Source organism: Podarcis cretensis (genome assembly GCF_951804945.1).
Source record: "Podarcis cretensis genome assembly, chromosome: 10".
Lineage (NCBI taxonomy): Eukaryota > Metazoa > Chordata > Lepidosauria > Squamata > Lacertidae > Podarcis > Podarcis cretensis.
This window is the reverse complement of record NC_137179.1, coordinates 59,475,206-59,502,282: the sequence shown is the minus strand read 5'-3', so window position 1 is coordinate 59,502,282 and position 27,077 is coordinate 59,475,206. Positions and strand designations below refer to the sequence as shown.

The 27,077-nt window shown below is 45.2% G+C and overlaps 1 long non-coding RNA gene across 1 annotated transcript; it reads left to right on the top strand.

Moving 5' to 3' along the window:
* The first annotated feature begins 678 nt into the window (after positions 1 to 678).
* Positions 679 to 24,767, top strand: LOC307226023. Its single transcript, XR_013843263.1, has 4 exons — positions 679 to 1,885; positions 3,610 to 3,882; positions 23,368 to 23,394; positions 24,391 to 24,767. It is a non-coding gene; the product is annotated as an uncharacterized lncRNA (long non-coding RNA).
* Positions 24,768 to 27,077: the final 2,310 nt, after the last annotated feature.

The following is a 27,077-nucleotide window of genomic DNA, read 5'->3' as shown; positions in this document are numbered from 1 at the left end:
GTTAACAATTCATCTTTCATCTACCCAATTGGTTTTTCCTGTTAAAGGACAGGAATCTGGTTCCTTAGCAGGTTCCTGCTTGAATGGAAAGCTGCTGTAATGAGATATTGCTTTCTCATCTTTTGTTGCCTCTAAGAACAAGCGTTGGGCATAAAGGTAAGTAGTTGACCTTCTAGACCCTGACTAGAAAATAGACAATTATCTTATAGTATCCTGAAACTGCTGGTATGAACATTGTCCCTTTTATCAAATGAAGCCAACAAAAGTCTCTGTGTTTTTTGTTTACAGGAATACAGTAACTTTCTTTCTTGTATATTTGGTTGCCATGTGATTCCCTTAAGCTAAATCAATACTCTTTTTAACTGCACCACTGCAACTTGGATTTACCCTCAATGCTTAGCGATGCTGAAATGCCATTTGTATTCTCCATTCCTGATAAACCAGATCTTTAAACCAGGGAATTTAAAAGAAATGCAGAGACATTTTACTCCACTGGGTAGGATGGAAGAAGAGAGACCCCCAGAACTGTTGCAGTGCAAACCAGGCTGTAAGGATTTCACTGAGAACACACCATGCTTAAGGCAGTCCCATTCTAGAGGTTGTAGGAGGGAGCAGAAACACACATGGTTATGTCACAGGTTGGACTTGGACCAGGGCGGCCTGGGTTCACAACCTGGGAAAGAGGAGACTGAGAGGAGATATGATAGCCATCTTCAAATATCTAAAGGGCTGTCACATGGAAGATGGAACAAGCTTGTTTTCTCCTGCTCTGGAAGCTAGGACCCAAACCACTGGATGTGACGTTAACATATGAGAGTGCTGGAGGTGAAATAGTTAAACAGGTTACCCAATCAGGACCCGGGGGTGGAGTCAGAGGGACTGTAAAACCAGCTCTGGGAGGGGCAAAGGGAGGAGTCCATTGGGAGTTGGGAGGTTGGTTGGAATGGGAGTGAATTGGGGTAGAGTTTGTGGGTAAGTTGAGTTAGTATAGAGAAATAAGCTGAGTCAGGAATAGTTAGGAGCTAGGAAGACAAGTAAATATCTGAGAGGTGGTTTAGTGAGTGAGAGCAGGTAGCGGAATTTATAGGTCTGGATAGGCACCCCATGATTGTAACTGACCGATACCGTTTATGAAACCACACGCTTGTTAAACTGCAATAAATAAACAGAAGTTTATGTTCCGATTTAACCCTGGCTGGACTCAGTATTGTACCAGGTAGGGCCTGGGTGGTGGCAGCGAGAAATAAAGTGGTGGCACAGGGATCAATAGATGGTGAAACGTCTGGGGACCCTGTGTGATCGCCACACGGGATTCAAGTTACAAGAAAGGAGATTCCGACTAAACATCAGGAAGGACTTTCTGACAGTAGGCATGGAGTCCCTCAGGAGGTGGTGGACTCTCCTTCCTGAGAGGTTTATAAGCAGAGGTTGGAAGCTATCTGTCATGGATGCTTTAGTTGAGATTTCTTCATTGGAGGCGATTGCACTAGATGACTGGCATTCACACGGAGCCCCCAGTTGTCTCACGGACTATTGACCCGTACACCACTAATCCACTGCCACCAACCAGGTCCTCCCCAGTAAATCATTTAGTCTCAATCAGGTTCTCTAGTTAACAAAGAAGAGTGTAGTTTATTTCAGACACAAACAAACTTTAACTGCATTCCAAACGTTGTTACTCTTTACCTTCTTAGTCTTATTTTATCCTGCTCTATCTCTTCTACCTCCCCTCACACAAGAACCCACTGCACTAACTGTCTCTCTATTTCCAACTGCCTGCCAACTGCTTTTCCAACTACCTCTCCCAACCAACCAACCCACTAAAACCAACCAACTATCCCCAAACAACTAACTCAAACCTCAGGCTAAGCCCTTTTATAAACAGGTAGTCTCCACCTCTGGCTTTCCTATTGGTCTACATTTTTAACCCTTTCTCCCTCCCCCTGTACAAACAGTTTCTAAATGAACAGGCAAATGCCACAATGACCCTTGGGGTCCCTTCCAACTCTATAATCTATGATTCTGAGGTTTCTGTCTAAACTTTTTGGATTGGTCTTCACATAATAAGACAGGCCTGAATGTTTTTGTCAACCTCAGTCTTGATAGGGTTGAAACCACTGCATTGTAACAATTGGCACAATCCTCCAAAAAAAGGAAACCTTCCAAAAAAGAATTCTGTAATCTGTACATTACCTACAGCATATCATTATTGATATCATTACACTGGGCAACCATTTTTTTACCATTTGAATGTTGTCTAGATTTCTACAACTGCTTTCGGGTATTTTTGCACTACTGAATCAGGAAATGGCATCCGTTTCTCTCCATCAGGTCAGGTTTTTGTGCTATGTTAATTTGAAAAAAATCAGATCTAGTGACAAAATCGATTACATTTTTGTGGCATTATCAGCTGATTTTTGTCAACACATATCATCCTAAATATGTTTTTAAGAGAAAAAATTGTTTTTCCAACAACATATACTGATTTCCTGATAGAAACATTGATTACTGTAAACTCAATGGTGGGCATTGATAAAGGTAAGTACAGTACACGTAAATTGCATGTTGCTTCACCATTTTTCAAACTTCAGGGCTTGAACTTCCATTTCTTGGAACTCCTGGAATGCTCAGTGGCAGGGAGGTCTCTCTTCAGAGTCCAACAGTAGTCAGCCATCATGACTGTGTCCCAGCGACCCTGATACCTGGTCTCCATCTCTTTCATGTCCTGATGGAATCTCTCCCCCTGCTCGTCACTCATTGAACCCAGGTTCTCAGGAAACCCGTCCATATGTGAAAATAGGTAGTGCATCTTGATGCTTATGTTGAAGCCCAGGTTTCTGAAAGCAGTCAGCATGTTGTTGACAAGTTCTACATAGTTTCTGGCCTTATTGTTGCCAAGAAAGTTCTTCACTACCAGAACAAATGCCTTCCACGCTTCCAGTTCCACTTAATCACCCATAATCACCCAGAACTATCAGACCTGAATACTTCTTGTCATTAAAATAATCATTTCCAATCAAAACAATTCTTCGACATGGCATTTTACCCCCACCAACTTCTTCTAAAATGCTCCACACAAGCGTACATGTGAACAAAAACATAAAAAAGGACATGTGGCCATAGCTCAAAAACTTGACCTGACTGAGCAAAACCAATGTGATTTTTGGATTCAGCGCATCAGATTCATCCTAAATCATCTGAAAAAACGCAGACAACAAATTTGTTGTTGACCAGTGAATGCAGTCCATGGACTCCTGCAAACTACAGGATGAGAGCATTATCCGATGAATACTGTGTTGTTCTGTAGTTAGTAGGATATAAAAACCATACAACGATAATTACGAACTGCTGCCGTATCCCCACCCACAAAAAGGGGTGAGATTACTACATTAGAAAGGGGAAATAAAGTCAAATGAGCATATGCAGAAGGAGAAAAATCTCTATCCTTTCTCATTACCACTGTAGTTTGCTAAGGATGAAACTAATGGGCCATGGAAATCATGCTGGAATGAGATTGTTAAAAAAAGAAATTGACTGAATCAGGAAGGACCAGGAGTTCTACTATTACATCCTGCTCTAAAATTTTATGTCTCTTTTCTGTTCCCCAAGTCTCTTTCCATATTTTATGTTCCCAAAGAGTTTTCGGCAGCCGCTGGTCTTAACCAATAACCAGATTTCAACTGCATTATGCCACAGCTCTTCCCAGAGCCACTGCATCACAAAAGGATATAAGCAGATAAGAAGAGTCTTGCTGGATCAGACTAGAGGTTCACCAAAGTCCAAGGTTCTGCTTACAACAGGGGCCAACTTCCAGGAAACCCAGGAAGGAGGGAAGGCAGCAGTCCTCTCCCACTGATGCTCCCCAACAACTGGTATTCACTGGTATACTAGCTCAGCATTTGAAAGTTCCATAGAGCCATCATGAGTAATAGAAAATGATATCCGTTGAATTTGTCCAGAGCTTTTTTTTCAGCTGGAACAAGCTGGAACTCTGTTCCAGCACCTCTCAGGTGGGTGCCATTCTAAGAGAACAAGGGACACATTCACAATGAGTTCTGGCACCTCCTTTTCTAGAAAAATAGCCGGTCACCAGTTGGCTCCTTACCTCTCTCGCCCTGACCTAGCCACTGTGATCCACGCGATGGTCACCTCCAGACTGGATTATTGTAACTCGCTCTACGTGGGGCTGCCCTTGAGACTGACCCAAAAACTCCAGCGGGTGCAGAATGCCACAGCGAGACTCCTTACGGGGTCTTCGCTGTGAGATCACATTCATCCACTGCTATACCAGCTTCACTGGCTCCCGGTGGAGTACAGGATCAGGTTTAAGGTGTTGGTTTTAACCTTCAAAGCCCTATACGGCCTAGGACCCTCGTACCTACGGGACCGCCTCTCCTGGTATGCCCCACAGAGGAACTTACGGTCTTCAAATAAAAACATCTTGAAGGTCCCAGGCCACAGAAAGGTTAGGCTGGCCTCAACCAGAGCCAGGGCTTTTTCGGCTGCGGCTCCAACCTGGTGGAATGCTCTGTCACAGGAGACAAGGGCCCTGCAGGACTTGACATCTTTCTGCAGGGCCTGCAAGACAGAGCTGTTCCACCAGGCCTTTGGTCAGGGCGCAGCCTGACTCCCTCCTTTGGCAATCTTTACAAAACTTTAGTTTATGGTTGCCATCAATTTTGATTTTAATTAATTTTTATAATGTTTTTATAATGTTGCACTACTTTAGTGTTGTTAGCCGCCCTGAGCCCGGCTTCGGCTGGGGAGGGCGGGATATAAATAAAATTTTTTTTTATTATTATTATTATTATTATTATTATTATTAACAACAACAACAACAACAACATACCCCGCCCATCTGGCTGGGTTTTCCCAGCCACTCTGGGTGGCTTCCAACAAAATATTAAAATACAATAGTCTGTTAAACACTAAAAGCTTCCCTAAGCAGGGCTGCCTTCAGATGTCTTCTAAAAGTCTGGTAGTTGTTTTTCTCTTGATATTTGGTGGGAGGGCGTTCCACAGGGTGGGTGCCACTACCGAGAAGGCTTCTCGCAGTGAGGGAACCACCAGAAGGCCCTCGGTGCTGGACCTCAGTGTCTGGGTAGAATGATGGGGATGGAGACGCTCCTTCAGGTATACTGGGCCAAGGCCATTTAGGGCTTTCAAAGTCAGCACCAACACTTTGAATTGTGCTCGGAAACGTACTGGGAGCTAATGTAGGTCTTTCAAGACCAGTGTTATGTGGTCTCGGCGGCCGCTCCCAGTCACCAGTCTAGCTGCTGGTGATTAGATTAGTTGCAGTTTCAGGGTTAACCACCACCACATACTCTAGGGAGCCTTCCTAACTGTATTCCATGAAGGGTGAACAATAATAATCAAGTTCTGCACACGTTTAAGTTAATAAAAACAACAGCAACTAGTCTAAACTCTTTATCAGGCAATGGGAAGAAATGCTGGGTATCTCAAGAGCTTTTGTACACTAATAGAACTCCCATCACCTCAGAACCTTGAAGTATCCCTATTTTCCAGAGATGGTTCTGGATTTACAGAAGCCATCCCAGCTTCTGATTTGATCCTGGAATGTCCTGCTTCTCCTTAGGATGTCCCTATTTTCATCAGAGAAAAATTGGAGAGTGTGGAGTTATCAGACAACTGAGCCATCTAAAGGCAGCCCTGTATAGGGAAGTTTCTTAATGTTTAATGTTTCATTATTACTATGTGTTGTAAGCAGCCCAGAGTGGCTAGGGCAACCCAGTCAGATGGGAGGGATATAAATAGTAAAATTATTATTATGAAATAGGACATCCCTATTTTCATGGGGATGCAGGTGGCGCTGTGGGTTAAACCACAGAGCCTAGGACTTGCTGATCGGAAGGTCGGCAATTCGAATCCCTGCGACGGGGTGAGCTCCCGTTGCTCGGTCCCTGCTCCTGCCAACCTAGCAGTTCAAAAGCACGTCAAAGTGCAAGTAGATAAATAGGTACTGCTCCGGTGGGAAGGTAAACGGCATTTCCGTGCACTGCTCTGGTTTGCCAGAAGCGGCTTAGTCATGCCAGCCACGTGACCCGGAAGTTGTATGCCGGCTCCCTCGGCCAATAAAGCGAGATGAGCACCGCAACCCCAGAGTCGGTCATGACTGGACCTAATGGTCAGGGGTCCCTTTACCTTTACCTATTTTCATGAGAGAAATGTTGGAGGGTATGTCATCCCTGATGACAGGCCATGTTGCCTGGAGCTGATCAAAGTTTTTATCCAGTAAATATAGAGGGCACCAGGTTGGGGAAGGCTGGTCTGTAGGATTATAGCCTCATTCTGCAGATGGGCAGGATCTTGTTTACAGATTGTGCAAATGATGGCTGCAGACCTCTGTTTCAGGAAACTAAATTAAGTGTCATTGCTAGCAAAGCCCTTTTCTTAAAATGTTACACGTGTGTCTCTTAGTTTAGGGCAACACCGCTGTATGAGAGAAATCTAAAGTAGTGGATTATTGAGACGTGAACGATTTGGAAAGAATTCTTTTGAAACGTAGAGGTCAAATGAGCATTGTCAATAGCTAACTATAGATCTGTCGCTTAGAAGTAGAGAGGTGCTTTGTTACTCCAAAGGATGTCAGGAGCAAAGTTTCTCTCACACTGAGGGACCCAAGTCATTCTTCATTGACTTCAATAGATATTGGATCAGCTATGCAGGAAGGGGAGGAATTGTGGAGTGGGGGAAAAAAGACTGAACTTCTTTTGGGAGGAAAAAGGAGTATTCTGCAAAGAAACAGAGTTGTTTTCGTGCCGGCTGCTATGAATACAACTGACGAATCCTCATCTATGCTCTAGTCCCACTGTTGCTGAACCACCCTTTTCTCTGCTGACTTCCCACAGAAAGTGTTTTTCTCTCACCACTTAAATTCTGTCAGTCACACAACAGGAGACGTTGACCTCCCTATTCCCTTCTTTCAGCCTGAATCTTTACTTCTAATGACAAATGAATGACAAAAATCAATCCCCTTCTGGTTCTGATAATCTGCACATTTATTTTTTGGGGGAAAGAAAGCTTGGAATTAAAATGTTTAAGAAGCCAAACTAGAGGAAAGGAAATAAGAAGCTCTTTTCTTTCTTTCTTTCTTTCTTTCTTTCTTTCTTTCTTTCTTTATCATCTTTTTCATAAAGGATGATAAGAATTAGATAATGGGGCATGCACAAACACAAAAATAAATTATTATTTTATAATATCGCCACAAGCCATGGAATAAAGATGTGTTGCTTAATGACATGTTCCCTAATCTGAAAATATCAGTTGGGAATATCTTTATAACCAAAATCCGTTCATTATAAACACATTTCTTGGGCTGGGGTATTGTTTAGGGGTTTTTGATGGCAGATGGTTGTTGTTGGTGTTATTTTTTCAATTTTTATTTTGGATCTTATGCTTTATGGGGAAATTGTTCAGTTTGGTTGTGTACTTTTTGATGTTTATAACTGCACTTGTTATGTTTGTAGTTATGCTTTTTTATGTTGTAAGCCACCTTGAGCATGGTTTTAACTTTAGAAAGGAATCATTCAAATACAATGGTACCTCGGGTTAAGAACTTAATTCGTTCTGGAGGTCTGTTCTTAACCTGAAACTGTTCTTAAACTGAGGTACCACTTTAGCTAATGGGGCCCCCCACTGCCGCCGTGCCACCGGAGCACGATTTCTGTTTTCGTCCTGAAGCAAAGTTCTTAACCCAAGGTACTATTTCTGGGTTAGCGGAGTCTGTAACCTGAAGCGTCTGTAACCTGAAGCGTCTGTAACCCGAGGTACCACTGTACTGTAAAAGGATTGATTGACTGACCTTTGCATACATTCTTAGTCCAAGGAAATGTCTCTCCCAGTAATCAACATTCTTTGCAGGACCTCATTTTAGGTTTCAGTGTATATCAGCAAAGGCCCCGGGTGGTTTGTGGACAGACAATTTCTAAGTTCTGCTTTCAGAAAGATTTCAAATTAAACAGCAGCAAAGCCATTTAAGAGCATTTATGGATGGATGTTTCCCCCCCCCCACATTTGGGGCAGATGGTATGGGACACCATACATTTAATTTAAGGGTGCAGAGAATTATAGATCTGCATGGGGGGAAACAACAGATGAGAATTGTTTCTCCCCATCTCCCCCACTAGTGCCTGATGTGGATCTTCCCTCGCCCCTTCTTCCCTGGCCAGGAGGGCGATACCATTTTGAGGTCCATCTCAGGTGCCAAAATGACTTGGACTGGCTCTGATGCATAGGAATGTGTTACATGCCTGTGGTGTAAACAGTCCTTAGAAACTGCAATCTTCATCAGTCACTAGACATCTAGTAGACGAGAAATGTAACACGTTGCTTATTGGGGAGGGGGGAGTCTATAACGCTTTCAAAGTGAGTATCACATTTTCTTTTAACAGCTGCTGTTCACGCCAGAAAGTCCTGCCAATTAGTTCTTCTTCAAATTATGTTGCCAGTTGTTCCCACCACTTTTGAATCTAACTTTTGCATAGACTTTAGAATATGGTTACCAGATTTTTTTTTCAATGAATCCAGGGACACTTTTTTCTTTTTCTTTTTGAAGCTGAGTAGCAACAGGGAGTCAGTAGTGGAGATGATGAGGCCAAAGACCGAGCCCAAGCACACATGCATATGTATAAAGGTGCAAAATCCTTTTTTCGCAGCCTGTGAAACATAAATGCACAGAGTTTTTTTGAAACTGGGCAATGGCTGCCTGCAACTCCCAAGCATCCCACAATCAGTCAAAACAAAGGTGGAAGGGTGCAGGAGATAGCATAAGACACATCATTTGGGGACTTCCGGCGAGGAAAAATAGCGGGCGTCACGGCAGCGAGCAGCTCCTGAAGCCAGCCAGAGCCAACTGCACTACCAGGCTGTCTGTGGGCTGCCGAGGCTGCTGCTGCCACATTTCCAGGGGACAGATTTGCATATCTGGGGACATTCCGGGGATGGAATTTGTCTGGGGACAGATTTGCAAATCTGGGGACTGTCCCCACGAACCGGGGACGTCTGGTAACCCTACTTTAAAACTCTTTCCCTTTCTTCTCATCCACAGAACACCTACAGTAATAATAATACATCAACACAGAACTTGATAGGCCACAATAAATTGCATCTGTTGGATAATTGCTAAAAGGTTATATGCCACAAGTTTGGCGGCCTTAAAGGCAACACCTCAGCACAAATATGAGATCCAGAACTCATAACAGCCGAAGGCAATCGTATGTCCAGTCTTCTTGTTGAGGTAGAGCATTTGGATTCATGCTGCACTGCCAGGCTCTGTCCATCAAATGCACTTACTATTAAGTAAGTACCGTACACTCCAGAATGGATTCGCGTCTGCTGCTACACACTAAAAAAACATGAGACCTGCAGTCAGGGGAGTGAAAAGGAAGGGGGAAAGCAAAGCGGAAGGGGGAAGTAAATTGACAGCATTGTACGTCGCATTATTGCACTCCTTGGCATATTCAATTCCATCCGTAAAAGATGTGTGAAATTCAAGTGCTGGCAGTGTGCTGTATTGCTCCCACAATATGAGAGATATAGAATTTCTATGAGTGATAGTTGTCATGGGCACAGAGGAGGTTGTTAGAGAACACTTTCTTTGTTACCCTTCCAAAAGGATGCTGGTGTAAAATACATTGTAATGTAAAATACATTGGCTCCTTTGTTCTTTTGTGCACACAAATCCGCCTTCCTCAGGCTCTCCTTTACACAGATCAATGTGCCTGCAAACCTATTTCTGTGCACACAGTTCTGCACACACAGCTGGGGAACGTGGAGACGCGGTGTGCGCTGGGATGAAAGCCCTCTTGTGTGCATGTAAATGCCATTGTTCACATGCAGGGAACTGGAGAGAAGAATTGGATTGTTACATTTTTACTTTGTGAACAAATTGTATTTCTGGCAGACAGTGTCGTGGGTAGGAATATAGGAAGCTACAATGGTACCTTGGGTTAAGTACTTAATTCGTTCCGGAGGTCCGTTCTTAACCTGAAACTCTTCTTAACCTGAAGCACCACTTTAGCTAATGGGGCCTCCTGCTGCTGCCGTGCCTCTGTTCTCATCCTGAAGCAAAGTTCTTAACCTGAGGTACTATTTCTGGGTTAGCGGAGTCTGTAACCTGAAGTGTATGTTACCTGAAGCGTATGCAACCCGAGGCACCACTGTGCTTTATACTGAATCAGATTGGTCCATGTGGGCGGTGACATGCGGTGAAATTTTTCGTAGGGGCACAGTTAGGGCCAGAGGCACCAGCTTGTGAGGACGATAGGGCAGAGGGAAGTCCTGACGTAATGTGCGTAAGCATCGTGCCTCCTTCTCTAATCCAGGCAGAAGCTTCCCAGGCTTTGGGAAGGTGGCCCCTGGGGAACCTATAGGGAACTAGCTTAGTCCCCCTAGTCCACTAACCTGGTTCATCTAGCTCAGTATTGTCTCAACAGGTATCCAAGGTTTGGGGCAGGAAGTTCTTCCCTGCCCTACCCAGAAAGCTCAAGAATTCAACCTGAATGCAAATCAGGTGCTCTGCTAATCAGCTATCTGCCTCTGCTAAACGTCACGGTGTTCCGTTGCACTAGAAGCGGTTTAGTCATGCTGGCCACATGACCTGGAAAACTGTATGTGGACAAATGCCGGCTCCCTCGGCCTGAAAGCAAGATGAGCGCTGGAGCCCCATAGTTGCCTTTGACTGGACTTAACCGTCCAGGGGTCCTTTACCTTTTTACCTTTATGGCCATGATATTATTCAGGTGGATTTGATCTGCAAAGCAGTCACTCATGGTTCATACATTGTGCTTTTCTGAGGACCAGGGAGACAAGTGAAACTGCGTCACTTCGAAATCAATCCCAATTCTTAGTCTCAGTCTCAGTTAGAATGCCCAAGCAGCGATGGGCAAGCCTTTCCTCTGTCCTGATTTGGAATGGGCTAAAACAATATTTTGGGCATCACATAGCAGATATTGGGCATCGCATAGATGATACTCATAGTCCATTCCAATTCTATGATTCTATTCTAAGACTTCCACATTTTAAAGATATTATAATGAAAAATATAGTTTAAATGTAGTCCAAACTACAGGGAAAGACCCATTCTATTGCAGACAATGGAAATTTAGCTTCATAACTGCACATATTCTTGTAATATTTCTCCATATATCAAGAAGAATGGATGGCCAGTCCCTTTCTAAACACATTCATTTTTAATTATAACAAAATCAGAAGACGGCCTTTCTTTGTGAGAATAGGAATTCTTATCCATTAATGCCTCCATTTCCTCAAGGCTGTATAATTCCTTGTCACCATAAAACCCAAATTAATAACAATTAGTCAATTATTAATAATTTGCAAATTAATAACAGCTAAGAAAGAAGAAATGATGTTATACAGTATGGGGAAGAATATACATTTGTTTGCAAGTTGTTTGGTGAATATAATAACATAGAGATATAGATAAAGGCATAAAGTAATGAATATATATAAAGTATATCACAAGGGAAAGGGGACAATGTCTAAATTATGTACATAATCTACTACAAGGATGGGCAACCTATGGGCCTCCATTCATTACTGCACTACAATTCCCATAATCCCATACCACTTATCTTGTTTAATGGAGTTTAATGATAGGAGTTGAGTTCAACAACTTCTATAGGGTCACGGGTCTCCCCTCCTGATCTACACAGCTAGAGTCTATTTAAATGATGTATTGCTTTAACAATTCTGCAGTGTATTATTTATTCATTCCCAATATCATCAATATGAATGATATATACAACCACATCAGGTTTTAATTATTCAGCACTTCAATCTTTGAGAGTGATACGATTGATAACATTTGGCATTAGGACACAGAAAAGGTCATTTAATTGTACAAGGAGAAAATTAAATGTTGCACTGAAACTTTAGTATGCTAGTGATTTGCCCACAGTACCACAGGTGAGCTACATATTTCTGGGACAATGTGATGTGACGGAACCATTATGCTATCACATAGTCAGTGTGGTATCTTGAGAGTATGCCAACATGGAGATTGCCAAAGAAATAGCAACCCACAATTTAATTTTATGCGGAAGATGCATCAGTGCCCTCACAAGACTGGTCACCATGCCAGAATACGGGATAAAATTAGGGTGATTTCATCACATCACCACAACACTGCGCTTGTCACTGCACCTCAGAAAACTGATATTACTGACAGTCATTAGGGGACTTAGTCAAAATGGCCTGCATGGGGGACATTTTGACTAGTGAGGGCAGAATAATGTCACTGGTTTCTAGCCAGTGACTGACATATTTTTCCTAGATTGCAAATATGGTGTTTTTCCAGGCCTTTCTGGGAGTAAGGACCCTGTGGTGGGATCCCCTGTTGTGGAACAAGGCCATGCCTAGAGCATCCTGGGGAGGAAAAAAAAGACAAAATGCTGCCATTCCACCAAAATTTTCAAAAAAATTACTGCCCTCTACCCAATTCCTCCTGGTTTTCAGACCACTTTTTGGCCCTGTCAGAATTTAAACTGGAAGACTGAACTTTTGGCTCAACCCTATAACATAGAATCATAGAACTGTAGAGCTGGAAAGGAGCCCAAGGTTCATCTCATCCAAAACCCTGCAATGCAGAAATCTCAACTGGATCGTACATGGCAAATGGCCATCCAACTTCTGCTTGCATGTTAGTATACATGTTATAGGGGACGCGGGTGGCGCTGTGGTCTAAACCACTGAGCCTCTTGGGCTTCCAGATTGGAAGGTTCAAATCCCTGCGACATGGTGAGCTCCTGTTGCTCTGTCCCAGCTCCTGCCAACCTAGCAGTTCAAAAGTATGCCAGTGCAAGTAGATAAATAGGTACCACTGTGGCGGGAAGGTAAATGGCATTTCCATGCTCTCTGGTTTCCATCACAGTGTTCTGTTGCACCAGAAGCGGTTTAGTCAGGCTGGCCACATGACCCGGAAAAGCTGTCTGTGGATAAACGCCAGCTCCCTCGGCCTGAAAGTGAGATGAGCGCTGCAACCCCATATTCAACTTGGACTAAGGTTACCAGATTTTTTTTCAATGAATCCGGGCACACTTTTCAACTTCAATGGATTTTGTATGGGGACTGATTTGTTAATCTGGGGACTGTCCCCGGGAAATGGGGACATCTGGTAACCATACCTTGGACTGGACTTAACTGTCCAGGGGTCCTTTGCCTTTTACCGTACATGTTAGTATAGCATGGAGAAAGTAAGATTTCGCTGACTTCTGAACCCAATTTGGACCTCATTGTGCTCCCAGTGACATCATCAGGCTTGCAAAGTCTGCCCACCCTAAGAAATCCCACCCCCAAGTTCCCATGAGCCCTCATTCCTACAACATGGTGATGAAAAAATCTTCTGCAGGTAGTCCTTCTATTTTTGTTTATGATTTCTACATGAGTTCCTCCTGGATTTGAGAACTAGCATCTGGAAACATGTATAGGATCTGAGCTGGCTGTAGCAGCATACTGGAGATTCAGCATCCTGTAGATCCTGAGCTCTAAAACTTCCTTTAAAATTCAGAATAGACTTCTCGATCTAACTGTGTCCTACACCTGAAATGTAGGCAAAAAATGAGCAGTGCTATAGAATTCCATGGCAGGAAAAAGAAAGAATCAATAGGATAAAATTAAAAATGATATATAGCCTCTCACACTGAGCATGTTCAAACTGTTTTCTTGAATTTAGAGTAAGCCTAAGTAACTGTGACCGGCTTTCAATATTTTCAGCTCCAGGGGAAAACAAAGCAATTCTTTAGCATTTCCAAGTCTTCGGCTGTAATTTGTCTGCATTTTTTTTCCTGGATGCCATTCAGCAAAGAAGGCTTATTAATAGAGCTCCATCTTCTGGTACCTAATAAAAAGATGATTGGTTCATAGACTAGGAAGAAGAGTCTTCAAATCATTGGGGAAATATAATGAAAAATTGATCTTTCCCTGACAAGTGTTTTAGAGCTGACCTTTCCAGAGGCCATGCAGAATACTAATAATTCTCATAATTTTGCCTCCCCTTTTTCATCTTTATCCCGCGGGAGATGCTGAATTCAAATAAGGATGCAAATATTTAGCAAAAACAAGGGTGAGTTCTGTGGCAATTTGAAGACTAAAAAAAATTTGAGGTAGCATGACTTTGGACAGTTTTCACCAAGATGATACCATGCAGATATTTTGGACTAAAATTCCGATCAGCCCCAGCCATGGTAGCTATAGCAAAAAAAGTTAGAAAAAATGCAACCTGTGTTGCTGACAGAAGTAGTACAACTCATGCAACACGTTGGCAATTAATATATACACAATTGACACAACCTTGATGGCAGAAAGTGAGGAGGAATTAAAGAACCTTTTATTGAGGGTGAAAGAGGAGAGCACAAAATATGGTCTGAAGCTCAACATCAAAAAAACGAAGATCATGGCCACTGGTCCCATCACCTCCTGGCAAATAGAAGGGGAAGAAATTGAGGCAGTGAGAGATTTTACTTTCTTGGGCTCCATGATCACTGCAGATGGTGACAGCAGCCACGAAATTAAAAGACGCCTGCTTCTTGGGAGAAAAGCAATGACAAACCTACACAGCATCTTAAAAAGCAGAGACATCACCTTGCCAACAAAGGTCCATATAGTAAAAGCTATGGTTTTCCCAGTAGCGATGTATGGAAGTGAGAGCTGGACCATAAAGAAGGCTGAACGCTGAAGAATTGATGCTTTTGAATTATAGTGCTGAAGGAGACTCTTGAGAGTCCCATGGACTGCAAGAAGATCAAACCTATCCATTGCGTGGCAAGTTCCCTCCCCCATAAGAAATGAAGACACAGGACACGTTATTTAAGGTTAATGGGCGTAAATGGCCACAACTTTATTGATTACAGAATTGAAGGTATTGGCCTTAGGCATTGGCTCCTATCAACTACCCGGCACGGTAACCGGGAAGGGTTGAACACTAACCGTGGGTGTCCTGTTGAAGTACGCCAACTAGGACCCCACGGGTGTCACCGCTCGTGGGCGTGCCGGTGGCCCTTACCTTACTAGGTCTCGGACAAGGCAACGCCCCCCGGAGTCCTCTACCGGACTACCCATTTCCTTGGGGGAAGGTGATGGCATTTCCTTCCCCCCCGTCCATTTGCATAACAATTGACCCCTGCAAATGCCTAACCGCCAAATACCGTTAAAGTTGTGACGTTTGCTACGAGGTAGGCGAAAAAACCAAAAGGCTGGAAATTTGCCAACTTGGAAAAATTCCTACCAGGCCCCTTGTGGCGACCAACCGAAGTCCATAGCAAGGTCAAGCCTGCCTAACCTGTGGGTGGGTGGGATGGGAAAACCTCTCGGCTGCCGAGGAGTAAAGAGGGCGGACCCGAGGCGTGCCTGGCCTTAAATAGTATTAGGCCACGCCTCCCTGGCTCGCCGATTGGCAGGCAGGGGGGGGCAGGCACGCCCGGGGATTCCCTGGATCTCGCGGGGGCTGAAATCCAGCCCCCACGCATGTGGGAGGGGCCAGCCCGCAACCCCCTCTCTTCCCGAGGCTCAGAAATGGCTTTGCGTGGCAAGTTCCCTCCCCCATAAGAAATGAAGACACAGGACACGTTATTTAAGGTTAATGGGCGTAAATGGCCACAACTTTATTGATTACAGAATTGAAGGTATTGGCCTTAGGCATTGGCTCCTATCAACTACCCGGCACGGTAACCGGGAAGGGTTGAACACTAACCGTGGGTGTCCTGTTGAAGTACGCCAACTAGGACCCCACGGGTGTCACCGCTCGTGGGCGTGCCGGTGGCCCTTACCTTACTAGGTCTCGGACAAGGCAACGCCCCCCGGAGTCCTCTACCGGACTACCCATTTCCTTGGGGGAAGGTGATGGCATTTCCTTCCCCCCCGTCCATTTGCATAACAATTGACCCCTGCCAATGCCTAACCGCCACTCGAGCGGAGCTCGCCGCCAATACCTTCAGGCCTGTAACCAACCCTTAATCCCTGCTATGATGTCTCCCAGCCATATATCATTTCCTGCATCAGACAGATGCACGCCATCACACCTGTAGAGGGCCTCATTGCAAAACTGTATGCTAGGGTGCCCAATAATGCACCCGCCCAGCGCCGCCACTCTACGTCTCACTGCCCGCTCCAAAACTTTCCTCGCTTTATTAACTCCTACTGGGCTCACGCAGTCTCTCCACGTCCTCCTTTCAAGTAACGAGGACCATAATATTGTGATGTTTGGGTATGTTGTCATCAGATCGGACAGGTCATCAAAAATGTTCCATCTCAGATCAATGCCCTTACGATAAGGGAGGTCGTTCTCCCCTAACTGAATCACCATCGCATCGGGCGGCCCCTCAGCAGCCGCTCTCGCCATCACTGCTGGTTTAAATTCACTCCAGCGCATCCCTCTTCGCGCTACCCATGCCAGCTCTACGTTCGAGGGTAATTTTAAGTTGAGGCCCAGCCCTGTACTCAAGGCACGATTCTTGGCCCAGTGCACTATGCTGTGGCCTACCAACCAAATGCGCACCCTCTTAGATCCTGCAAGGCAAACAAACAGGGAAACCAAGGTCAGGGTTACCAATTGTAGTCATAGATTATTTCTGACATATGTTTTGTAAGCATTGGACTTCCATCTCCCCAATTCCTTTATCCTCTCCGTGGTGAGCCCCAACTGTACTGCAGTGGTGGCCGCTCCGATCCGAAAAGAGTGTGCTGCGAACTCGGCTGCGGGTAGACCGCATGCCGCCAAAGCCATGCGCAAGACCCGAGTGAATTGGTTCCTGGCCAAACAGGATCCATCCGCATGGATCAGGAAGGGGCCAGGGTTTTGGGGTCTTACATATAGAAAGCGCCTCGTATCCCTCACTGGACAAGGACCCTTGTCCTGCGCTGCTGGAAGCCGGAGAAGGGCCCCTTTTCCCCGCTGATCTGTCTTTGAGTTGCGAACATGAACGATTAGGTCAGTCTTGGAGAGGGTGAGATCACTTAATAAAATTCCCCTCTGGGCTGGGGTGGCCACTCCTTCACAGACCACCTCCCCTATGCGTAATGCACCGAAAAAGGCTATGGAGAAAGCGGCTGAGAATAGACGTGCTTCGTACTTAGACCAGCATATTGAACGTAATGCTTTGTGCATCTGGGACAGGATGTCATAAGTTATAGGACGCCTCCTATCTACACTGGAGGGGTGCTGTCTGCGCCATCCCTCTAAGGATTTACGTACAATAAAAGCCGCACACGGGTCGGTTGCGAAAAAGGCTTTACAGAAATAAGAAATCCCTGCCGACTGGATGTTAAGTGTCCTAGGAGCCCTGCCTAACCCCTTCAGGTGAGTCAAGTAGCGGAGAACCTCCCTGGTCGAAGGAGTGGCCAAGGGCCTCGAACCAGGTATGCTACTGCGAAACTTAAGAAAATCAGCCCAAGCCTTCTTGTAAGATCGCATTGTGGAGGGGGCCACAGCACCGAATACTCCCTTGATTACTTCACATTCCCATAGTTCCAGAGATGCTCCGGGAAAGGCATTGATGATTGCTCCGCATCCGGCGCTAATGAGCGGAAGCGCTCCATCTGAAAACGAGACAGAGCATCCGCGATGTCATTATTAGTGCCAGGTACGAATTTAGCCAAGAAGTATATATTGTTTTCGAGGCACAGGAGCACAAAGGACCGTAACAGGTTTCCCACCCTGGCGGATCGCGCAGACCGTCTAGAGAGGACCGCTACCACTGCTTGATTGTCGGTATTGAAACAAACCCTGTGGTTACGGAAATGTTCCAACCAGAGATGTACCGCCACCAGTATTGGGAAAAATTCCAAAAATGTAAGGTCCCGCGTGATGGGTTTTCCTTGCCAGTCAGGCGGCCATTTTCTGGCACACCACTGACCCCGAAAGTAAACCCCGAAACCCAACGACCCGGCAGCATCAGACTGAACTTGGAAGTCAGTACTCAAGGCCAAGGAATCCTGCCATAAGGATATCCCATTGTATTTATCTAGGAATTGCAGCCAAATCCCCAGATCGGCTTTGACTTCTTTTGAGAGTCGCACTCTATGTTGTGGTGCCTTAAGACCTGCCGCCAACCTGGCTAGGCGGTTACAAAATGGACGACCCGGAGCCACAACCCTACAAGCAAAATTTAAGTGGCCTAAAAGGGATTGAATTTGCCTTAGGGTGATCTTCTTCAGGGGCAACAGTTGCTGAATCATTGCTTTGAGTGCCTTGAGCTTTTCAGCTGGCAGCCTAGAAGTCTGGGCCACAGTGTCTAGCTCGATACCCAAATAGACCATGGACGTGGCTGGGCCCTCCGTTTTGTCAGCGGCCAGAGGTACCCCCAGCTCCCCTGCTAGGGCCGTGAAAGCCTCTAGGAGGGCGGAGCACTGCAGTCTGCTATCTGCCGCCAGGATAAAATCATCGAGATAATGTGACACGCCCACCGACCCTGTTCTGAGCCGTAGGGCCCAGTCCAAAAATGTGCTAAAGGATTCGAAAGCAGCGCAGGCTACAGAACAGCCCATGGGCATAGCTTTGTCAATGAAATACGCACCCTCAAATTTAAAGCCCAGCCAACGGAAGTCAGCTGGATGCACGGGAAGAAGGCGGAAAGCCGACTCAATGTCGCATTTTGCTAAAAATGCACCTTGCCCGAATCTGCGAATCATCTTAACTGCTTGATCAAAAGAGGCATATTTCACTGTGCAAAGTTCCTGAGGAATTGCGTCGTTAACTGAGCCTCCCCTTGGGTAAGAGAGGTTATGAATCATCCGAAATTCCCCAGGTGCCTTTTTTGGTACAATGCCCAATGGAGACAGGTGAAGTCCCTCGAAGGGGGGCTCGACAAAGGGACCTGCCACTCTCCCAGCCTTGATTTCTTTTTCTATCTTTTTTCTAGCTACATCGGGCCTTTCCCTGACTGATTTTTGATTTTGAGGGACCCCAGTGTTAGGGGCAACCGATACCGGGATTCTAAATCCTCTGGAGAAGCCCTCCCAAAGATATTGGGCAGCTTTACGATCTGGATATTTGTCCAGTAGGTTTTTTAGTGGCTGCAGGTGGATTGGGGAGAAGGCCAGACCGAGATCCAAATTATTGACGGTTACCTGGTCCCTGATGAGAGGATCCGGGGGCACCTCTGGAATTGTTATGGAAGTACCCCCTTCCCCCCCGAAAGGGCTGCTGCTTACTCTTGTAGCACGCAGAGGCCGGGTGGTTTCCCCAGCAACGCTCGCATTCATGGAGGTACTTACAAAAGGGGCGTGAGCATACGCCCCTGTTGAACTCCCAGCAGTGGCGACGCCGTTTTGTCTCGTTCTTACCCACTTTTGCGAGGTCTTGATTTTTCTTTTCAATGTATGGATTTACATCCTCACCCCAGTAGTTTGGATCCGTAAGGTCCCATCGGGTGGCTGGGAGTAGCGACGCGTTTCTCCGAAAATTCTCATCATAGGTCAGAGCAGCGTTTTCGCCAGCAAGCGCGCGAGCCCTCCTCACGTGAGCCAGGTACGCCACCAAATCCATGGATCGGCGAGGATAAGCCGCGCACACAACTCCCATGAAGATCTGGTAGCCATCTAACCAATTCTCAAAAGTGCGCTCCGCCCTGGGCGTTCTATACCTCCTCTTACCATAAGAGCGCCTCTTTTCACCTTTACCAGTTAATTTAGCTGGAGGGAGGAGTGTAAAGATGTCAACATAATCCCCATTGAGGATCTTATTCCTCTTCCTTTGGGATAGATGGTTCCCCAAAATAAAATCCGTGGGTTGGTTGGTGGCGACCTTTACATCCTCCACCAGCGCCCCATCTTTCCAATCAAGCACTCCATTGAATGTCTTGCGGTGCGAATTGGCCCTGCGCTCGTGCGCCCACAAAGGGATCCCATGATTATTTTCCCCGTGACCCCAGTACCCATCCATGGGGCCCTCACTATCAGAATCTGAGGATGATGTACCTGAATCCTCTTCTGTCTCCGATTGTTTGCTCCTTTTCTTCTTCGCTGAGGTGTGTTTCCTCTTCGACTTCCTCTTACCCCCGTGCGTGTCTCCGGTATCTGGGTTGGAATTGGCAGCAGGCTGTGGCAGCTGGGGCTCCTCACGCTCCTCATCGGACCCAGATCCTGCGCTGTCATCGGTGGAGCTATGCTGAGGCTGTTGATCCTGAAAAACACTCGGAATACCTGAAGCCTGTGAAGAGAGGATGTTACTGGCACCCTTTGCAGGCGCCTTTCCCTTGCTACTACCTTTTGCGGGCACCTTACCTTTACTACCACCTTGTGGAGCCTTCTTAGATAGTGCGGACTGGGCGCGTGTATTAGGGCGGCTTGTGGATGCAGTCTCAGGCCGTGCACTGGCTGCTGCTGTAAGCGGGATGTCCAACTGCCCTTGATTGCCCGGTGGCGTGTCGGGTATCACGTCTTGTGACGGCTCTGGAGCCGGGGGTGCCAAAGGCCCCGGTCTGCACTGCCTATAGAATGTTTCAAATGCCCTGAAAAACTGAGCAAAAGCTTGGGGATCGCAGGGCATAGCTGCCATGTGCGCGCTTCCATTACTTGCGGCGGGTGCAAACTGATTGCCGGAGGTGGAAGGCTGTTGGTCGCCTCCAGAAGCCATTGCCACTCTGCTGAAGTGAGTTTGACTGATTGACTTATTTATTTATTTATTTATTAATATATTTTTATTTATTTATTTATTTATTATTTTAATTATTATTTTACTTTTATTTATTTATTTATTAATATATTTATTTATTTTTATTGTATAGCTATGTGTTCAATTTATCCCAACCATTTATTTATTTATTTATTTATTATCCTAACCCTATACTTGAAGCTGCAGCGTTTGCTAATTGCACCAATTAATTTCAAGAGCAGTGGTAAATATGCAAGTTGCAACGCTTGCTGATTGCACCAATTAATTTTAAAAGCAGCGCTAAGTATGCAGTCTGCGGTATTTGCTAGGTGCACCAATTAATTTTATTATTATTATTATTATTATTATTATTATTATTATTATTTTAAAGCAGTGCCAAATAGTATGCAAGCTGCAGCATTTGCTAATTGCACCAATTAAATATTTTATTTTATTTTATTTTTATTTTATTTTTATTTCTTTTGTATTTTTTTTTCAAGCCGCGCTAAATAATATGCAAGCTGCAGCGTCTGCCAATTGAACCAAATAATTTATAAAAGCAGTGCCAAATAATATGCCAGCTGTAGCTTATGCTAATTGCACCAATTAACTGTAAGGCAGCGCTAAATAATATGCAAGCTGCAGCGTTTATTAATTGCACCAAATAATTTTAAGAGCAGCGCTAAATCATATGCAAGTTGCAGTGTTTGCTAATTGCATCAAATAATTTTATTATTATTATTATTATTATTAAGTAATATGCAAGCTGCAGCGTCTGCCAATTAAAGCAATTAACTTTTTTAAGAGCAGCGCTGAATACTATGCAAGCTGCAGCGTCTGCCAATTAAAGCAATTAACTTTTTTAAGAGCAGCGCTGAATACTATGCAAGCTGCAGCGTCTGCCAATTAAAGCAATTAACTTTTTAAGAGCAGCGCTGAATACTATGCAAGCTGTAGCGTTTGCAAAATGCCTCTATTAATTTTGCAAGCTACCAGCACCTTAGAAACAGCACACAACACTTTACCACTTTATACACTTTAGGTACTTGCTCCCAGCAGTTTGCAACAGTAGCGAATTTCCCTTGCAAAGCCCGGGTGCACTGGCACAAGCAACAGAATAACCTTACGAATGAAGGCACAAAGTAGCAGCCCCCAGTCACAGAAAAACTTTGCCTGCACAGGGGAATTTATTGAGCGTGCGTGCAGCTGCTGAATAGAAGGCTAACAAAGTTGCGAGTTACTAAGCAGTCTGAGTTATTTGTCGGACTGTGCCAACAAAAGGAGCAGTTTAGCTAGACACCCCTTGCACAGCGAAGAGACAGCTTAACATTCAGAGGAAGGTTATATATTTAAAGCACTAAACCTCACAGAGGGCAAACGCCTCACCTAAGATGGCGGGCGCCTCCTCAAGCCACGTGGTTAAGACAAAATGGCGGCCGCTAGCTGCGGTAACCTAGGTAACCGGTAAACTTTCACTGCACAGCTAGAAAAGCCCCGTGATCGCGCGCCCTCAAAGAAGCAGCCAGCTTAACATTCAGTCAAAGAAGCAGCCGCTTATCCACCCTCTATTTTATTTCTTTGTTTACTTATTTATTTTAGGCAGAAATAAGAGGCGCAGGCTGCAAGATTTATTTATTCTATGAAGAAATAAGGTTCACTGGCTGCAAGAAATTAAACAACGTCCCTGCGCTTGCTCAGCCACCCAAGATGCATAGCCGCAAGAGTTTAAAAACAGAAGCACAGTTCGGCTCCCTCCCCCCCAAAATCACCAACCTCACGCAGAGCTGACTCCCTGCGTTATGAAGACAAAGCCTTGTCCCTTTAGCTGTGAAAAGAGCTGTAATCCAAGGTCTTTGTGACTGAAAGGAGAGCGCGCTGTGGGGAAAAAACCCCTGGTCCTGCTGCCCAGTGTTGGAAGAAAGCTGCAGGCGCCTCCGACGATGGGTAGATGAAGAGACCTAGCGGGAGGGAAAGAAAATCTAGCCGAGAGCAGGGTGAAGACCTCAAGGAAATACAAACCGCTCAGCTGGGAAAGGAAACCTCTCGGCTGCCGAGGAGTAAAGAGGGCGGACCCGAGGCGTGCCTGGCCTTAAATAGTATTAGGCCACGCCTCCCTGGCTCGCCGATTGGCAGGCAGGGGGGGGCAGGCACGCCCGGGGATTCCCTGGATCTCGCGGGGGCTGAAATCCAGCCCCCACGCATGTGGGAGGGGCCAGCCCGCAACCCCCTCTCTTCCCGAGGCTCAGAAATGGCTTTCTGAAGGAAATCAGCCCTGAGTGCTCACTGGAAAGACAGATCCTGAAACTGAGGCTCCAATACTTTGGCCATCTCAAGAGAAGAGAACACTCCCTGGAAAAGACCCTGATATTGGGAAAGATGGAGGGCACAAGGAGAAGGGGACGACAGAGGACGAGATGGTTGGATAGTGTTCTCGAAGCTACCAGTATGAGTTTGACCAAACTGTGGGAGGCAGTGGAAGACAGGAGTGCCTGGCGTGCTCTGGTCAATGGAGTCATGAAGAGTCGGATACGACTAAATGACTAAACAACAACAAATACACACAATAATTACCAAAATAATTATACATTCTTTATCAATCTTCTGAGAGAAATATACAAAACCTTGTGCAAAGCCACAGAGACTTACGAACTACCCAACCTAAGATGAACTTATAATGTCTGGTTTCAATGGATTTTTCAAATGCTTAACTCAGTCTTTTGTTTTCTTTACCTTTGTAGGTAAGTTCATGAAGATACCAACAAAGGGTAAGTTCCGTCTTGTTCACACTACTGAGAGATGCTAGTGAAGTTGTAGATGGATGTTAATGAAGTTGTAGACAGGGTGCCTGCGTTTTGCACCTGTTTTGCCCTGGCAGTCCAAGTAAGGCTGCTGTTCACCCCCGATGGGGCCCTTTTACTGGGGCTTGCAGATAGCACACTCCCAAGGTAGTTTTCCGGGCTTCTTCAGTGGTCTAATCTCAAAGCCTTGATACGTATATTGATATTCAATTTCATAAAGAATACTATTTCTTGGCTTAAGCTTAAGAGACTGATTTCCACAATATAGGAAGTGGTCACCAAGTGGGTAGGCATATATCTTGTAAAGACAGGGAAGTAACTAAAACATTGGGTTTTTTCTTAAGATGCAAATGATATGGAAAATTAGTAGGTGTAGTTCTTCAGACAACATGGCTTCATTTTCATGTGGAAGGTAAAGGTAAAGGGACCCCTGACCATTAGATCCAGTCGTGGCCGACTCTGGGGTTGCGGCGCTCATCTCGCTTTATTGGCGAAGGGAGCTGGTGTACAGCTTCCAAGTCATGTGGTCAGCATGACTAAGCCGCTTCTGGCGAACCAGAGCAGCGCATAGAAACGCCATTTACCTTCCTGCCAGAGCGGTACCTATTTATCTGCTTGCACTTTGATGTGCTTTTGAACTGCTAGGTTGGCAGGAGCAGGGACCAAGCAACAGGAGCTCACCCCATTGTGGGGATTCGAACCGCCGACCTTCTGATTGGCAAGCCCTAGGCTCCGTGGTTTAACCCACAGTGCCACCCACATCCCTTCTGGCCTATAGTAGCTACCCAAATTGATTTTGAAGCCAAAGTTGAAACACTGTTATACGGTTCTCTCCAGGTGAAACATATACAGTTCAGAGAACCTAAGAAGAGCTTGCTGGATCAGGGCAGAAGCCCATCAAGCTGTTGGAAGCTAGTGTTGAGCCCTTGTGCTCAAATAACACCGTTCCTTGTTTCCTTCCAGGATTCCCTCTTGGCCTGGCAGGAGACGTTCTTCCAGGACCTCTTTGAGTGGCCTCCTAGGCCACATTCAAGTCTGAGAAGGCCATGAAGAAGCTGATGGAGGAGGAGCTCCACGTTGTGAGGCAACCCCAGAAGCTCCCTGAAGCAGTGAGCAGACATGGTGATTTATTGACAGATGGAGGTTGAGTTTGCAAACTGAATTTTGGGGCAATCAATCAAAATTTGTAGATCAGTTAATTCTTGGCCCAACTCCAAATCCACTTCAGACCCCCCTAGCATAATCTAGGCATAATTCCTGCAACATCACATCTCCAGGGTGTCTGGTATTCATATAACACCTGACATTCCCACAATTTCCCAGGGACTCCGGCACCAGTGATGAGGTTTTATTAATTTATATACCACTTATAGGCCAAAATGATGCAGAAGCACTAAGGAGAGAGGGGACCGCCCCACCCAAACAATAATTCCCCACCTCTAGCCCCAGACTTGGTAGCCTTCCAGCCACTGGCCACCTGATAGATAAATGGGCAGATAGAAGTTTTGACTCAGATTGCAACCCAGCCTGGAGGAGAACTCCAGTGACCATCTCGGTTGCCTCAGACAGAAGGCGAGCAATTCAAGCCATCAAAGTATGCATATGCTGGTGACGCCGCGACAGCAGACGAATGTGCCAAATAAGTCTGAAAGCTCTGGAGAGTTTCACGATGTGCCTCAGCACAGGGTTTACCTTGCCTTTAATCCATCGCCGAAAGACATGTGTGAATAGAAATGGCGCACCTGAGGGGAAAAATGAAGATGTTGGAAGGGCATTCACGGAAACTGTCACTGATCTGTCGGAACCCCACACTTTTGCAGAAAGATCTCTGCCAGGAAACTCCCATAGAGAGGAATGCTGAAGTGAATTGATGTAGATCCTGCTGCCCTCAGGCAGACACCATGGTGTCTTGACAATTAATTCCAGATTACTAGTTACTATACTGGGGGTAACATTAGCATATTAGCGCCTGCAGGTTTGCAGTCTGGTACCCTACTGCAGGAAATGTGAATTTAGTCTATTGATTTTTGTTAGCACTGCCATGTTGTTATTACTGGATTATTGCCCTTTCATCATTACAGACTAACTGCATGTAGTGACAAATTAAACAAAAAGCATGTTTCAAAATAAGAAGTATTGATTATTCTGTTGATAATGCTATTGCAAACACCTAAGGCTAAATGCTACCTTGTTGATCTGCTTGTATTTGTTGTGTAGATGCTAATAATTTTCTGCGGTCATGTCTGCAGCATTAATTAGTAGGTTTCCCCCAATAATATTTTTTTCACTGATCTTTCTGTGATCTTTTCTTTTCTTTTCTTCCACAACTAGGCATCCAGACTTCTCTCCAAAGTAGCGCTAAGTCAACCATACCTTCTAACAGAGTTCAAATGATGAACAATTTCCACAAGCATGTTTATTCATTCCTTCACTTACTTTCCTTAAATATGAGCTGAAAAAGACACCAAAAGCTGACACTTTTTCTAAATAGTCAAAAGGTAGAAGCATCTTGTAAAAATACCTCCATTTACCACATTCTGAAAAATACTGATCTTCTAAAAGGCTTGTCACATGTCCATTTTCCATCTGAACTCTTTCTGGTGTCCAAGGCAATTTTTTGACCCAACTTCCCAAAGTCTATGAATGGCTTGTAAAGGGAGACAACTGCAAATCTCTGGACTGGGAGATTCAGAAAATGTTAACTGTCCCAGTGCAGGAATCAATCCTAAAATAACAGCTGAAACCAAACCCTCTCCAAATCTGGATTTAGCTGTTAATAGGCTCTTATCAACCAGCCAGTTCTCAAACAAACATACCCTTAAGAAGGAATGGAAGGTTGTTGTTGTTGTTTAGTCGTTTTGTCGTGTCTGACTCTTCGTGACTCCATGGACCAGAGCACGCCAGGCACTTCTGTCCTCCACTGCCTCCCGTAGTTTGGTCAAACTCATGCTGGTAGCATCGAGAACACTATCCAACCATCTCGTCCTCTGTCGTCCCCTTCTCCTTGTGCCCTCCATCTTTCCCAACATCAGGGTCTTTTCCAGGGAGTCTTCTCTTCTCATGAAGTGGCCAAAATATTGGAGCCTCAGCTTCAGGATCTGTCCTTCCAGTGAGCACTCAGGGCTGATTTCCTACAGAATGAATAGGTTTGATCTTCTTGCAGCCCATGGGACTCTCAAGAATCTCCTCCAGCACCATAATTCAAAAGCATCAATTCTTCGGTGATCAGCCTTCTTTATGGTCCACCTCTCACTTCCATACATCACTACTGGGAAAACCATAGCTTTTACTATATGGACCTTTGTTGGCAAGGTGATGTCTCTACTTTTTAAGATGCTGTCTAGGTTTGTCATTGCTTTTCTCCCAAGAAGCAGGCGTCTTTTATTTTCGTGGCTGCTGTCACCATCTGCAGTGATCATGGAGCCCAGGAAAGTAAAATCTCTCACTGCCTCCATTTCTTCCCCTTCTATTTGCCAGGAGGCGATGGGACCAGTGGCCATGATCTTCGTTTTTATGATGTTGAGCTTCAGACCACATTTTGCGCTCTCCTCTTTCACCCTCAATAAAATGGAATGGAAGGTTAGAACCAGCCATTGAGAAGGTTTGCTGGAACAGAAGAGTTTTGTAACTATCAATTATGCTCAAGTCAT